The sequence below is a fragment of the Eptesicus fuscus genome, chromosome 11 (genome assembly GCF_027574615.1).
Source record: "Eptesicus fuscus isolate TK198812 chromosome 11, DD_ASM_mEF_20220401, whole genome shotgun sequence".
NCBI classification, from domain to species: domain Eukaryota; kingdom Metazoa; phylum Chordata; class Mammalia; order Chiroptera; family Vespertilionidae; genus Eptesicus; species Eptesicus fuscus.
In genome coordinates this window covers 81,257,997-81,273,614 of record NC_072483.1, presented here as the reverse complement: position 1 = coordinate 81,273,614, position 15,618 = coordinate 81,257,997, and the positions used below count along the sequence as shown (strand labels likewise).

Sequence of the window (15,618 nt, the reverse complement as noted above, 5' to 3'; positions counted from 1 at the left end):
GTTCAGTGTCTGGTGGTCAGTGTGTAAAGGTGTACTTCAACAGACTTCATAGCCACTTGGTCATGATGTGCCTGTTTATCTGTTTAATGTGTTTTTGTGGAAGGATATTCGTGTCTTTATATTCTACGTAAAATGTTGTGTTTCTATAGATCTCCCTGAAAGCTGAGATTGCTGAAGGACGGTTGCCAAGGGGTGTCTTTTTGTCTCCTTTCCTCAAAGCCATGTGCATCAAACCTCATGGACTGCCCGGGAAGGCAGGTACAGACACATGTGCGTTTTCCACCGGGAAATGCCGTCCAGGCAGAGAGCAACCAGGGGGGGGGTCCAGGCAACTCAAGTGCAACTGACCCCGTTTCTGGAAATCTCCTTCTGTGAGGGTCTGCCCGGGAAGAAAGGTTCCTGTGAAACTGGAAATAGATTTGGACCACCGCTTTAGATTTTTTTTAAGTAAAATGACTTATTAAGAATTCATCCTCTCCAGGCATTGAAGATTTTTTAATTTATTTAGATTTTTTTTTTTTTAAGGAGTACATCTTGGGTGCACATTGCACATGTTGCTGTCCACTTTCTGTGCCTTTTTTGTTAGAGTTGAAAGGTTGTCTGTTCAGAACTTCCAGTGTGCTGCCAGGCTGTATAAATTACTTTTAATACGCGGCGGTGGATGGTGGGTGTCATCGATCTTTTTTTTTTTTAATTAGCAAAGCTCAGTAGCTAAATGGAATCTAAGTTACGGGGAGCTGAGGGAGCTGGCGCAGTGGTGGGAGAGAAAGGTGCTGCCCACTTGCAGCACTTCCCACAGAACTCCTGCCGGAGGAGAGTCAAGGGCAGAGATACTTTGCTATTTTTGTGAGAAAGAGGAGAATATTCGAAAATAACCAGAGGATCATTTTGTTTGTTCTACAGGTCATGGTGAGTCTTATACTTAGTTATTGTTCTGACACATGTTGGCTCACCTAATAGGAATTGATTTGTGATATGACTGCCTTGAGTCTCTTTCATTTAAAATTTATTACAATGCATTAAGAAATAACTGATGACTCCACTTCAAAATGTTTATTTTTTTTTTTTTAGCTTACAAATTGAGAATTTTAAAGTAAGTTCGGATAATGCATGTATCATGTTATTTTCATGCTGACCCCCATCTTTATCATCTAAGTGTCCCCCCCCCCCACCCCCAAATGCCAGTGTACCTGAATAGTTGAGGTGTTCTTTTGTGGGGTTTTTTCTTTCTCTGGTAGAAAAATCTAAAGTAATTAAAATTAACTGATTTTTATCATCTTGGAAACTTGGGTTGTGAAGTTTTGTTCAATTTACAAATTTTTTAAACATTTGGAGATCACACACATTTGTCATAACAAGGAAATCACTTCTCTAATGGACTTGAAAAACGTGTTTTTTGAACAACTTGTTCCTTGAATATGACGTGACTTTATCGATAATGCTTTGAATTTTTTAAGAAATTAAGATGTGTTTGTGCTGACTGCACCCACTTATGCAATCCGTCTAGTGACCAATAAACTTGTTTATATGATGTGTATCTGGGGATAGGGATATGGTGCATATTCTTAGCGTTTCAAAGCTTGACTTGTACATGGTTGTAGTCCATAATGTTTATCCACCAGCTGAGCTGAGTAGCCCAGACTTGAGGAATTATAACCCACCCAAGAAAGAAATCCCACTTTATTTGCAATACTAGAGGCCCGATGCACGAAATTCAGGCAAGGCAGCCTCCCACCCACTGGTCATCTGGGAAGATCAGAGGTTGTTCCACCATCCAGTCTAATTAGCATATTAGCTCTTTATTATATAGGATTGGTGAATTTGATTGGTCAGTGAATATTTCAGTTGGTAATTGAACTTATTGCAGGTGTGATGTCTCTATAATTCCTAGAAGCTGCAGGTGCTAACAAAACTACTGACATAACTGAGCTTAAATAATCCTGTTTGCCCAATAAAATTCCCAGTACTCAAATTTGGCTAACATTATTGAGGAGCTAATGCATCTTGGTAACCTCGCTGGGCACTTTTATGCATGTGCTCTCATTTGATTCCCCCAAGAGTATTATTTTTTCTTTCTTTCCTCCTCCTTTCTCTTTCTCCTTTTAAATACAGTTGAGATAACTGTCTTCACTTTCAAGTACTGTAGACCTACTTGGCTCTAAAGCTTTCCAGTAAGATTTCAAAACTTCCTCCTGCTCTAGACTTTCCAAGGTGCCTGGAAGTGCTAAATTCCTGCCATATGTTCTTTGCCAAAAACAAACTTTGAGCACCCAGCAGTTGGAGCCCTCTTCGTTCATTAGTCCTAACCAGTGGCTTATTTCATCTTTGTGAAATCTAATGTCTAAGCCTATCCATTGCTTGGAGGATGTAAAAAAAAAAAAAGTATTTTAAATTGAAATGCACTGCCTTTATGGCAAATGTGACAGCAGACATGGTTATACAAATTTATTGGGGGTTTTGCTTGTCTTTTGGAGGACTAGGGTTGTAAATATAAACCTTCCCTAGTTATACAAATGCTTTTTCTGACATTTCTAAAGGCAGACTCAAAAGTCATACAAAGAGTCCCTAGCTAGTGTAAAAAAATTCCCAACGAGGTAAAAAGGTAGAAGTGAAATGTGTGTAGAAGCTAAAGTTTTTTAAAACCACACTGTTATGATGGCCATAGACACAAATTTTTTTTTCACTTGAAGTATTTCTGTTTGGGAAACATTTGCTGGTAATGTTTCTATCTAAAACAAAGATTTTGGTTTTATTGTGGTTACTGTGCCCTACAAGGAAATGCTTCTGAGACAAGCGTTGTATTTGGCAGATATCCACATCGTAGCTTTAGATTATTTAAGTGTTAATTTTCTGTAATACTAGTGGCCAAGTGCACGAAATTTGTGCACATTAAGAGGGAATTAGAGGAAATATTTTAATATTGCTATTTGCCCTTTCTCTATAATAGAAGTGTCAGAGATGAAAGAAAATTAGTAAAATGTTTATGAAAATCTCCCTCCTGTCAGAGTCTGGGGCACACCACGGGACCTAGAGTCAAGTCCTTTGCCCACCACCTGCATGCACTTCCAAAACGCAGGAGACCCAGCCCCAGCCAGCCCCACCCCCCTCAAGCCTCTCCGGGTGTGGGGGTGCAACCTCAGGTCCCCCAGCCCAGCGTCAGGTGGGGGACGCAGTCTCAAGTTCTCTGTCAAGGCCCGCTGGGCGGAGAGCATGGCCTGAGGTCCCCCGTCAAGCCCCACCAGGCAAGGGGTGCAGCCTCAGGTCCCTGCTGTTCGGATGTGACATGATGGTGTCCCAGTTAATTTGCACATTCCTCTATTATTATGATGATAGATTCAACTATAGTCAAAACACACACGATCGGGTAATCTCCCAAGTTCTAACATGGGGCAGGCACTGAAACCTGGGGACTATTACCTGATGCCAACTTAGAAACCAAGAAAGTCTTTTATTTTTAAATCCCCACATGGGCCAAAAGATATCCCCTAGGAACCAGATGGTCACGGGCAGCAGCAGGGGCGAGACATGTCCCTGGAGCCATTTCACTGCCTTCTCATCCTGGTGCAGGCAGAGAAGGTGATGGCACAGCCTAGGCTATGAGCATTCTTGGGCCACTTTTCTGATTCCTGACCGTAGGCTAAGGAAAACAACTTTCCACCTGAAGTCAGGTTTTAAGTAATGATTAGTGAAAAGAAACACCCCTGAAGCAGTATTAAAGATTGGATCTGGGTAGAATTATAAGTGATAGCTTTTTCCATAATTTATAATGAAAAAATCTGTGTCCCGAGAGGTGGTTTAGCTAACACATTGTAGTAAGAAGAGAAATCCATAGAGCCCCGGAATAATAGGCAGAGTTCAACACAAAGGTGACAGTGGTCATTTCTGTCACGTTCCTGGTTAACAAGCTCTTATAGGTCCTCTGGGAACTTACCCACTATTTCCATGGGAAAATAAGTTCCAGTTTCCAAACAACTAATTTACTGGAACACAGCCCATTAATAAGTTTGGACTTCCTGTACTATAACGTATTTGCCATATATTCATTACAGACTTCCAGAATTCAATAGTAAGGTTGGGAAAAGGAGGAGAAAATCTTCTCATTCAATCAAAATAAGGAGTAACGATTAACACAATTCAAATAGTTTGATTTAAATTCAGGTAAGGAAAATTATCAGATATAAAATGGGGAAGCCAGTTACAATACACCAGGCAGGAGAAAAAGACCTCAGTCAGTAACTAAAAATTGTATTATTTACCTTAATTGAATACATTGGTGTTTCTATTTTATGCATATCTGGTTGCTATATTATGTTACAGTTGGTATTTGCATTTTGTTTAATATTTTTTTAAAAATATATTTTTATTGATTTCAGAGAAGAGGAAAGAGGGAGAGAGATAGAAACATTAATGATGAGAGATATCATTGATCAGCTGCCTCTTGCACACCCCCTACCGGGGATGGAGCCCACAACCTGGGCATGTGCCCTGACTGGGAATTGAACCGTGACTTCCTGGTTCATAGGTTGATGCTCAACCACTGAGCCACACTGGCCAGGCTGTTTTATTCTTAAGGAAAACCAGAAAGAAATGAGGAGACTGAAGTAGATAAGAATCTATTAAAAATTACCCAACCTTGTCCATTAGGCTGATGCTATTTCTTACCCACTCAACAAGCCCTGGCCATTCTTGTCTATCATGATGCCCCAGCTTTCAGCTCTGCCAATTAAATCCCACCCTGCTTTGATGCCTTGCTCAAAATCTTGTCCCTGAAGCGTTCTGGTGCCAACCTGATTCTAGTGACCTTATTCTTACTTTAATACCTTGCGTTGTTTTCTAGGTTTTGTGGGATGGGGGCATTGCTTACCTGTGTTCTTCTTATGCAAGAGAGGCGCAGTGGTTAAGACCCCAAACTCCAGTCAAGGCCATCTGGCTTAGAAATTTGGCTCCACCATTTTTCTTGGTACCATGACCTGGGCCAACTACTTCTTAACCTCTTAGTTTCCTCATTTGTAAAAACAGGAATAATAATGGTACCGATCTCACTGTTATTGTGAGGATTAAACAGCATAGTGCATTTAAGGCACAAGGCAGGGTCTCCAGCTGCTCTCATTGGTTGATTGCCAATAAATACCTTTCAGGCAGTACGGCTCAAGGTCAGGGAGTATTGTTTTGTTTTGTTTTTAAACAGCACCAAGACAGTGGACTAAGTATTAGTCACAAGTTGAATTCAACATAGAAAAAGGTGAAAGAAGACTATGATTATGGCATATCAAATATTTTCATTAAAACAGAAACAGGCCACTGATTTTCCTCCCAGATATTTGTTAATATCCAGATAATTGAAAATCTGCAATAAAGAATTTTAAGTTTAAGCCCTAGCTGGTCTGGCTCGGTGGATAGAGCGTCGGCCTGTGGGCTAAAGAGTCCCGGGTTCGATTCCAGCCAAGGACACATGCCTGGGTTGCAGGCTTGATCCGCGCCCCCCCCTCCCCTCCCCGATGGATGATTCTCTCTCATCATTGATGTTTCTGTCTCTCTATCACCTTCCCTTCCTCTCTGAAATCAGTAAAAATATTTATAAAAAAAGAATTTTAAGTTTAGCTGAGCTTTTGCTATCCTGATTCAGACTCAATCACAGTCTTAAAAAATATAAAGTGGAGGTACAGGAGGAGTATCTATAGAACACACAACAGGAGAATATTGGGACCAGTTAAGGCCTCTTTCATTAGCCATTCTAAAGAAGGAAATGCATTTACATTTCAATATGAGGTATTGAAGAAGAAAGAATTTTTTGACAATGAGGCATATAAAGAATTACGAAAAATCTCCAAAAAGAGTCCTCCCACAAAGGGAATAGTAGATGATTGACATGTGTAATACTTCCAACTAACATTATAGGACAGGTACTAGTTTATTGTTTTAAAATGCACAGTGTCAGGTAGTAGACTAAGTGTGGGGTTTAGATCAGGAACCCACGTGTGAATCTCAGAGCTAATATTTATTTACTAGCTGTACAAACTGGGGCAAGTTCCCTAGCCTTTTCAAACCTCATTGTCCCCATTCTTTACAATTGCTTGAATAAGATGATTTATAGCACCATATGTAGTATAATATCTGATATATAGCAGGCACTCCATAACTGTCAATTTCTATTTCTTTCTTCACTGAATTCAAAGAAAGTTGGAATCAGAGTAGGACTTTAATTAGAAAACTGAAAAGGGCCCTGCTATAGGATCAATGACTAAAGTATTGGAGAACAAATACCAAATTAATTAGAACCCTACTTACATATTTACTATTTTCTTGCATGATTTATGTGAGATTTCTTGATTAAAGTTATTGGTGCTCTTGAGTACATGAAAATGTAACTTTTAAAAATACAATTGAACTATACATTTTCACAGTAAGAGCAGGCTCAGCTAACACAAAGCCACAAGCATTTATTCACTGAGCTGTGTGCCAGACTGCTAGGCATTTCCCTAGCACTTGGCTCTAACAAAATGGTTACAGGTGTCTTCTTATCCAGGGTACTAGGTGATACAATAGCAAAAGACCTCACCTGAACTCTGTGGCATAGTGTGTTTGAAACAGGGAACTTAAGAAATCAGTTTAACAGCTATGACCTAGCAAAAAGAATAGGGTCCTGGCCAGATAGTTCAGTTGGTTGGATCTTCATCCTAACAGCCAAGGTTGCAGGTTTGATCCCTGGCCAGGACACATACAAGAATCAACCATTGAAAGCATAAATAAGTGGAACAACAAATCAGTGTCTCTCTCAAATCAATTAATAAAAAAATTTAGAAGACTAGAATGATGTAGAGTAGAAAATCTCCAAAGTTGTTGTCGTCAAAGTATTATTTCACGAAACAGCTCTTTCCAGTTCCGTATGTGTATATGTGTATTTTGGTGGGTTGGGACAAAAAATGTGAAGACTTCACTGTATGTTACAAGGCTGAAATTTGTAGCATCCTGCAGTGATTAAGTAGTCAATAAGACATTCCCTGTCCTCATTGGCTTTCCAGTCTAGGCATAAGATAAAGGTCTGAACTGGCCTGGCTGATGACCATAAAAATGATGGGGGCAGAGAGGAACTTGAGAGCATTGGGCTTAAAAATATTGTTTCCTTTTTTTTTTCTTTTAACTGCTGGCCAAACTAAACATATCTGTAGCAGATTTGTTGGCTGATGAGAACATGTGACACAGGATAGGTTATCTCATCAAAATGCAGCTTGTCCGTGCAATTTAGCTTGCCAAATCTCAGAGACACGAAGGAGCCATTGTGTGGCCAAAAGGATGAAAGAAAACATAGGACTTCTCTGCTTGGAAAAATAAAATCAACAGGGTTGTGATTCAAGTCAACTAAGGAAGTAGGTCAGCTGAACATTAATTAAATTGACCTGTAAATCAAAGATAACTTGAATCTCAAGTGAGGTATTTAAGACTAAAAGAAAGTATTTTTTCACACAGCAAGTTCTGACCATATAGAACTTAATTCAAAGACAGAATTATGTTGCAAAGTTGAAAATAGGAGACTCAGCCCAAAGTGGTTAGCCTTCTCTCAGTTAGTGAAGTATTTCTTGAGTGCTTCCTGGGCACAGTATTGAGTTAGGCTCTGTGGGGTAGGGAAGTAAAAATATACTAGGTGTACCGGTTAATAATAGCGGATTTTGTAATAAAAGAAAACACGATAATTTCAAGAGAAACATCAAAAGTGTTTTATTCAAAGTAATGTCCATCACTAGCTACACATTTCCCCATCTTTCAGGTAATTTGTGGATACCATCCCAATAGAACTTTTGTTTTGAGGCAAACCATTCAGAGACCCAATTTTCCACTTCTTCATACGTTTTGAAGTGCTGCTCAGAAAGTGCGTGTGCCATCCATCGGAACAAGTGGTGATCTGAAGGAGCAAGGTCTGGTGAATACAGCGGGTGGGTTAATACTTCCCAGGCAAGATCTTTTAACGTGTCCTTAACTGGTTTTGAAGTGTGTGATGGTGCATCATCATGAAGCAAAATTACTTTGCCGTTTCTTCTGGAACATTCTAGTCGTTTCACGATCAAAGCGTGGTTCAAATAGATTATTTGTTGTTGGTAGTGATCGGTATTAATGGTTTCACCTGGTTTTAGAAGCTCATAATACACCACACCTTCCTGATCCCAACAAGCGCAGAGCATTGTCTTCTTTCCGAATCGATTTGGTCTTGCAGTCGATGTTGATGGCTGACCTGGATCAAACCATGATTTTGTGCATTTGGGATTCTCAAAATAAATCCATTTTTATCGCCAGTTACAATTCGATGCCAAAAAGACTTTCTTTTGTGCCGTTGAAGCAACATTTTACTGAGGACTTTTCGGTTTTCCATTTGTCTTTCGTTCAGTTGATGTGGCACCCATTTACTTTCCTTTAAAATCTTTCCCATTGCTTATAAATGATCGGAAATTGTTTGCTGAGCAACATTTAATCTTTCTGCAAGTTGTTTTTGAGTTTGACATGCATCTTCATCCAATAATACTTGTAATTGTTGGTCTTCAAACTTTTTCGGTTGACCTGGACGTCTTTGTCTTTCACATAGAAATCACCACTTTTAAAGCTTTTAAACCAGCGTTCATAAGTATCTTGAGATGGAGCATGTTCACCATAAGCTTCCTAAAGTACACAATAACTTTTTCTTCAAAATAAACTAATGAATTAAAACTTCCCGCAAATGCTCTTTTTTTGGCATGAAATTCGACATTTTTAAGTGTAAAAATATCTATGATGTTAACGCCTTCAGCAAATTTGACATGAAGTTTTGAAGCTTGTTGTCAGTACAACAAAATAGCATACATATCAAATCACATATATATCAACATATGTGTAACTCCATCTATTGAAAAAAAATCCACATTATTAACCGGTACACCTAGTATACTAGTATATATAACACACAGTTGTGCATAGGGAGCGTACCATCTAGTTGCAGAGATAAATAACATCAGGAAGCCCTTAAAGAAGAAGCAAGGGATCATAGTAGGGAAAAGAAGGGCAGAGAGAGGAGAGAAGGTTGCTGTGGGTTGGAGGAAACCAAGGCTCCAACTTGTTAACGGAGTGACTATGGGTTGCTCTCAGGGCTCTGAGTTTCTTTGCTCCTAAAAACCAGTGAGAGTGCTTGTGTAGATTCAAGAAAATGCATGAAAATCTCTAGTATAGTCTTGGCACATAGGAGATACTATGTCAGTATTTGTTGAATCTAAATGGGGAGGATTTTTATTTATCTGGGTAGAGGATATACCATAAGGTAAAGCAGGAGTGAGCATGCCTTCTCTACAGTACAACAGGGGTTGTTTGTTGAGAAATGGTAGGAACTAAGGAAGTAGGGTAAGTCCCAATTAAGAGGACTTTGAAAGCCAAGCCAAAAAGTTCAAACAGATATAACAGCAATAAAGAACCATTATTTGTACTTAAGCAAAAAGGATCTTCTGCTATTTAATTATTCAAAAAGCATCCTCTCCTATTTAATTATTTCCCCCATTTTGTTGGACATGATCGATTATACCATCTGCTCTTCAAGGTAACTTGGCAGCTGTTAATTGACTAACATTGTTCCCTGAGTTTTGCTGTCGTTGTAGATGGTTCTAGAACATAAGAACAAAAGATGTGCAGGAATAGCTTTCATAGTACAAATTTCTTTCAATTATAGAGGTGTGGGGAGGGAGAATCAATATTGACCAACTGGGAAGAACTAAATAAGTATTTATATAGTTATCAATCATTTTTGTTTTCTCAGAGATTACTACAGTGATGTTTTATATACTTAAATGTTTTAAATGTATAAAGCAAGAACAATTAAGTAATTTAATACCAACAGAATTTATACTTTAAATGGGGAAAGAATGGACCATCTCGGTTTGTGGTAAGCTACACAGATGCTTCCTGTTGCTCTGTCCAGAATGATGTTAACATTAACCTCAAAGGAGTCCGTTAAGCCAGCCTTGAGCTGGATGGCAAGTACTGTGTTTCTCTATGGTGGAAGAAGAGAAGAATTGTTACCCACATGTACGAGCAGCAAAGTCAGAGTATTTCATACAATAATCACTGATGATGTGATATATTATTATTCAATCCCTTCTCTGAAATGAAGCTAGGAAAAAAATTATAGTGAAAGAGACGATACCACTAGAGGCCTGGTGCACGAATTCGTGCACAGGGTGGGGTCACTTGAGGTGGCCTGCGGGGATCAGGCCCCAGCTTATGCCCCAGGTTTGCAGTCCCAGCTCACACCCCAGCCTCACAGCCCACAGCCCTCCCTGGCACCCTGCCGTGGCCTGGTGCCACCCCCTCACCTGCTCCACCATCCCGCTGCGGTCCCACTCTCGTCAGGGCCCATCAGGGCCAGCAGCACCTCTACTGCCGCCCGCTGCCAGCGCCGCGTTGCGGATGCCCACCATGTTCCCCACCATCCCCTGGTGGTCAGCGCACATCATAGTGAGCGGTCGAACTCCTGGTCAAATGACCGCCCAAGGGACAATTTGCATATTAGGCTTTTATTATATAGGATTCTTAGCTCATGCAAATACAGGCAGGCCCTTTATCCTTTTTACCTATTGGAAGGGAGTTTGTCTTGTCTGAATCAATCTGTTCAAATAGTGTGTTACTGAGTTCATTTTTGCATCTATCTTGATTTCAGTTCAGAAAACTTCTGAAATGTTTATTCTTTCAAGCTGTTGAAAGATTTTGTATATTTATAGTTTCACATGCTAACTCTTAATCCAATATAATAAAAGCCTAACATGCAAATTGTCCCCTCAACCAAGAGTTCAACCGGGAGTTCAACAAGGGGACAGGCTGGCCAGCCAACCACCCACGGCCCCTCCCCCTGGCTGGCCCGGCCCGATCGGCCCCTGTTGGGGCAGGCTGGTGGGACCCAACCCGAATAAAAGTAAGAAGCAAACATCTGCACTGACTGGGTGGCTCAGTTGGTTGAAGCATCATCCTGTACACCAAAAAGTTTCAGGTTTTATTCCCAGTCAGGGCACATACCTGGGTTTCAGATTCTGTCTGTGATCAGGGTGCATACCAGAGGCAAAAAAAATCCATGTTTCTCTCTCACACTGATCTTCCTCTCTCCTTTTCCCTCTCTCTAAAAAAACAATAAAAATGCATCCTCAAATGAGAACTTTTTTAAAAATGCAAACATCAAAGCAACAACCACAAAAAGTCCCCACAATGTAGTAAATTGTCCAAATTTTCATTTTTGGATTGCATCCATCAATAGTACTTATTTTCATTAATTTATACTATTGCATCAAAATGATTACAATTGTGAAGCAACCAAGTCTTCTAAAATACTCCATCTCTTCCAAAATTAAACTATCTCAAAGGAAAAGAAAATTGGAATGAAAAGACAGTAAGCAGCGTAACTTACTATTTCAGCAAAGAATCTTAAAACACATTACATACTTTTTGTGTTACCTAACAATTGGAAAAACAAGTTCTAGCAAGTGAATTGCTCAAGACTACATTGACCAGCCCAATTTTAGAGAGAAGTAACTTGAGGTGTGTTTTGTTGTAATTTTTGTTCTTGTTAACTCCACTACAGACTCCGGTTTCTCCAGTTTACCACTAATGTCCTTTTCCTGCTCCAGGCACTGTCTTTCCTATCTTTATGACCTCCATCCCTTTGAAGAGTTCTGGTCAGTTATTTTATAGACTGTCTCTCAATTCAGGTTTGGCTGCTGTTTTCTCATGATTAGATGAGGTACTCTGTTTTTGGCAAGGAAATTTCAGATGTGATGTGTCCTTTTCAGAGCATCCTATCAGGGAGGACGTGATGTAGATGTGTTAATGACGAGTTGAGTAGTTTTCTACTTCTGCCGTAACAAACCACTACAGACCCAGCACCATAAATACCCACTTACAGTTTCTGGAGGTGAGAAGTCCAGGCAAAGTGTGGCTGGGCTATCTGTTCAGGGTCTCACAAGGCCAAAATCAAGGTGTCAGCCAGGGTGCACCTTATCTGGTCCTCCTCTCCCCAGCTCGTTCAGGTTGTTGGCAAAATGCAGTTTCTTGGTTATCAGACCAAACAGTTTTGCTGGCTGGCAGCTGGAGATCACTCTCAGATCCTAGAGCCACTCTCCAGGTCTTGCCCTGTGGCCCCTTCATCTCCAAGGGCAAGAGGAGAATTGCCCTCCTGTATAATCCCTCTCACATTTTTAATCTCTGACTTCTAGACCCAGATTTTAAAAGGCTCGTATGATTAGGTCAGGCCCAAAGCAATTATCTTTCTCAAAGTCAGCTGGGTCACTAATGTACCTAATCACAGGCCTGAAATCTCTCATGCTCACTGGATGATTATGAAAGGCACATATAGCAAAGGTGGGGGGAAAGGGGGAGGGAGCAGTCGTTCTGGAGCTCTGCCTTCCACACTAGTGACACTCGCTTGATTATTTGGTTAAGCTGGTGTCTTCTGGGTTTACCCACAGTAAAGTTGTGGTTTTCCATTTATAATTTTAAAACATATTGGGGGACAGCCCTGGCTGGTGTGTCTCGGTTGGTTGGAGCATCATCCTGTGCACCGAAAGGTGGCAGGTTCGATTCCCAGTCAGGGCACACACCCAGGTTTTGGGTTTGATCCCTGGTTAGGGTCCGAGGCAACCAGTCAATGTTTCTCTCTCACATATTTCTCTCTCTCTCCTTCCCTCCCTCCCTCTTTCTTCCTCTCTCTAAAAAAACTATATATAGTATAGATATATATAGATAATTTGAACTATGCAAATGTTCTATTTCTCAAACTTTCCTATACTAATTTTAACTTTCATCAAAGGAACTGTGCATTCTCTACTTACTGTTCAATACATTGCAGGCTCATAGGTAAAATATCTTATTTGGGGAGTTATAATTCAATACTATCATTAGCTCTGGCCAGTGGGAGTTCTTTCAGGTTAGCTTCTGTGCCCTTTTGACACGCCCCAACTTTTTGAGCACTCACTTTCTGACATCATAAGATGCTCTAGATTCATTTGTGTGTTGTTTGTCTGTTTTCGGAGATATGAGGTTCATGCTTTCTGTTCCTTAGTTTAAATTGTACTTCTCCAGTTGAGCTCATGCTGCTTTTTACTTTGTGTGTTTACGTGATTTACAAACCCAGCCCTTCCGTTTATTTTCCTTTTCCTATTCCTCAAATCTTTTCCTTCCCGTTAGTTTCCATTATTGTTGTGGCACCTGAGCTCTCCTTAATCTGCCTCTAAGTGTAGCTCTTCCCAAGTATCCCTTTTCCCCTTTTTTTGTTCTTGCATGCATTCTTTGACCATCTCAGCAGTTCCATCATGTTGAACCTCCCTCACTCTTGTGCTCCAGGTGCCATCCTGATGCCCGCACATTAATGTCCTGTGAGTACACTACATGCCTTTTCTCAAACTGAACTGTTGTAGGTGGTGGGACAGCACTGAGTGTTAGAATTAGGACAAATGGTCTGGGTGGAAGGAAAAAGTTTTAGTTCTTAAAAATTCAAAGGATGGGAGAAAAATGAAACATTAGTTTGGAGGGTTGTAGCCAAATATTTAAGAAAAGTAGATAAACTCAGGATCCAGTTCAATTTATAGGTGAGAAATAAAACTTTGAAGACAGTTAATTAGAGCCTAATAATCACAATAGTGTATTATAAAGTCTATTGAAACACAATTACCCCCCTAAAATCACCCTCAAGTTTTATTAAAGAGCCAAATTAAGGTCAATTTATTTGCTGTATTAAGTCCAGTTTCAATTTGACCTGGTTATTTGCTTCGCTCTAGATTCATTTGTATTTTTTCCTGACCCAAACCCAAACTAAATCACTTTTCCAAGGATAACTCCAGTTTTAATCCCAGAGAACTAGAAGTAAATTTCAGTTTGTATTGGCTACAAATTCCTGTCTCTGTAGGTTAGGTACAGATTAATGAAGGTATTAATTTCTACTTGCTGTCCTAACAAAATACCACAAATTTAGTGGCCTAAAACACAAATTTATTATCTTATAGTTCTGCAGATAAGTCTGAAACGGGTTTTGCTGGGCTAAAATTAAGGTATCAGCAGGTCTGCTCTCCTACTGGAGGCTCCAGGGCATAATCTGTTTCTCGTCTTTTCCAGCTTTTAGAAGTTACCTGCCTTTTTGACTCATGATCCCTTCCTACTCTCTTTAAAGCAAGCAGCTAATCTCCTCTGACTCTTGTCCTGACTTGGTCATAATAGAATCTTTCTGATTACTACATTGTGCCACACAGATAATCCAGAATAATCTCTTTATCTCAAGATCATTAACTTAATTGTGTCTACAAAATCCTTTTGCCATGTGAAGTAACATTCACAGGTTCAACGGATTAGGATATGAACATGTTTGGGGGCCATTATTCTTAACCCTTTGCACTCGCTTGCTTTTTTCTTTATTCGGGATTTAATTTTTTAAATATATATTTTATTGATTTTTTTTTTTTTTTTTTTTTTTTACAGAGAGCAAGGGAGAGGGATAGAGAGTTAGAAACATCGATCAGCTGCCTCCTGCACACCCCCTGCTGGGGATGTGCCCGAAACCAAGGTACATGCCTTTGACCAGAATCGAACCTGGGACCCTTTAGTCCCCAGGCTGACACTCTATCCACTGAGCCAAACCGGTTAGGGCGGGATTTAATTTTTTAAATACCCCAGATTTTACAAAGCGAGGCAGTAGAATAAAAAACTGGAGTTTCTTTTCATACAAACTTATTTATTTGGATTTTTTTATATTTCAAATTATTGATACATTCAAAGAGTAATTTTAATCTCGACATCCGAGTGCAAAAGGTTAACTATCATGTGAATATATTTGGAAATATTCCTTTAATAATGGGTCTCTTTTTACTTTTTCTTATTAGCCCCGTCACTTTTTTAAAAATTGCAATCTATTTGCACATTTGTCTAAATCCTTCATAAAAGTAAATGTCAGTAATCATGCATTAGTAGTACATTGATTTTGATTGTCCTCCAGAAACAGTGAAGAACTTCTGTTGATCCATCTGTCTGTCCTCCTCCTTCATTTTGTTTGTCCCCAACAGCATATATTTTACAGGATCATGCCCAGTTGTAAAAGCAATGATTATAATTTCCCATGATGCATTACTTTGCTGTCCAAACAACTCAGTTTATATAACCTGTATTCACTTTGCTGGTTGGGAATTACATTGCCAGAGCCAATATATATAAAATGTTCTTTCTCTTGGCTATAATTGTACATGTACTTTTTATTCATTTATTTATTAAGCAAATGTTTATTGAATATCTGTGCAAGACACTGCAATAGGTAGTGGTGATGAGCAGTAAGATATATAATAAGTCATGATTCAAAATATGGGGATATTGCTTTTAGTAGCTTAACATCAGGGAGTAATTTAAGTACCTAATATTTAAATATTTATTTTCTGTCTGGGAGGTTGTTTCTAAGACCAAGGTCTCCCCATTCTTATTACTTTTAACTAAAAATAAAATTTTGATGTAAAGTATTAAAAGCTATTTAATGATTTCTATTCTAGTACTAACCTATAGTTTGGTTGCATAGTAAATGGCTTCTAAGTATGTATTTTCACTCTTTCTTTTTGAGGGGTGAAATAACAACACATATTAAGCAGT

At 39.4% G+C, this 15,618-nt stretch overlaps 1 long non-coding RNA gene across 5 annotated transcripts in view; it reads left to right on the top strand.

The window, feature by feature from the left end:
• Positions 1–15,618, top strand: part of LOC114232859 (uncharacterized) — a 34,747-nt gene that overhangs the window by 2,048 nt on the left and 17,081 nt on the right. For 4 of the 5 annotated variants that reach the window (XR_008557390.1, XR_008557389.1, XR_008557391.1 and 1 more), the window contains 2 exons: positions 150–258; positions 699–1,162. This is a non-coding gene — a long non-coding RNA (uncharacterized LOC114232859). Of the gene's footprint in view, positions 1–149; positions 259–698; positions 1,163–15,618 lie in introns of those variants that run through there. The other variant, XR_008557387.1, reaches the window with a different exon arrangement.